The sequence below is a fragment of the Hipposideros armiger genome, unplaced genomic scaffold (assembly GCF_001890085.2).
Source record: "Hipposideros armiger isolate ML-2016 unplaced genomic scaffold, ASM189008v1 scaffold_343, whole genome shotgun sequence".
Taxonomy (NCBI): Eukaryota; Metazoa; Chordata; class Mammalia; order Chiroptera; family Hipposideridae; genus Hipposideros; species Hipposideros armiger.
In genome coordinates this window covers 1,771,478-1,772,619 of record NW_017731693.1, presented here as the reverse complement: position 1 = coordinate 1,772,619, position 1,142 = coordinate 1,771,478, and positions in this window count along the sequence as shown.

Below are 1,142 nucleotides of genomic sequence, written 5' to 3'. Positions count from 1 at the left end.
GGCTTTTGAGAAAAGAAAAGGCTTTCTTATTGCGAAGTTGACTTGCAAGGACACAGGAGGCAAGGCTCAAATCTATCTCCCTGATTGAGGTTTTGGGGTGGAATTTAAGGGGTTAGGGAAGGATAGGCTAGTATGCAGAAGCATTGGTGGTGCAGGCTTCAATTAAAGAGTTTCAGCAATGAATATTCCTGCACAATGTATCCTTCACTTCTGAAAGGATTCCAGTGATGGAATCCTGGTCAAGTCCCAGTTCTTTGGTTCTATGGTGGTGGGTGAAAGTTTGGTTCTGGGTGTTATATAAGGTCAAAGTTCTCTCCTCTGCACATGCTTCAGCTGTATAACTTACTGTTTTATTCTGTTTTCCCTGAAAAACAAGTCAATATCTTGTTAGAATCATATAGGGCCAGTTTGAACTGGTTCTACAGTTATTTCCCCAACATGATAAAGAGCATTTATGAAAAACTTAACAGCTAACATAATTTTTTAATTGTGAAACACAAAACCTGTCCCTCTAAGATGAGGAACATGATGCCTGCTATTGACATTTTGATTTAGCATTGTTGGAAGTTCTAGCCAGAGCAATTAGGTTAGAAAAAGAAATAAATGGCAAACAAATCAGAAAAGAATGAATGTTTACATTTAAAAATGCAAAATATTTCTCCATGAAAACATGAAGCTGTAACTTAGCAGAGTAAAACTTCCACGTTGTCTCAGGGAAAATTTGGTACCAAACTGCCTTAAGCATAATATTGGTGTGCTTTTAGTTTTACTTTCTTTTTTTTGTATTTGATTAATGAAGGATACCCCCACATTTGGGGGAAGGTTAAAAAAAACCAGAACAAGACTTTAATATTGTAGAAAATTATTCTTAAAAGTACAAGAAAAAACTCTGTTAAAAAAAAAGCAAAGAAACATGTCCCAAGTAAAAGATCAGAAGAAACCACAAGAAATGCAACTAAACAAAACAGAGGTATCCAACATTTCAGAGACAGAGTTTAGAACACTGGTGATGAGAATGTTTCAGGAACTTAAGGAGGACATAAAGAAGGATACAGAAATCATAAAAAACAACCAGGTAGAAATAAAGAATACAATAACTGAAATGAAGAACACACTGGAAAAATCACCAGTAGGTGAGATGA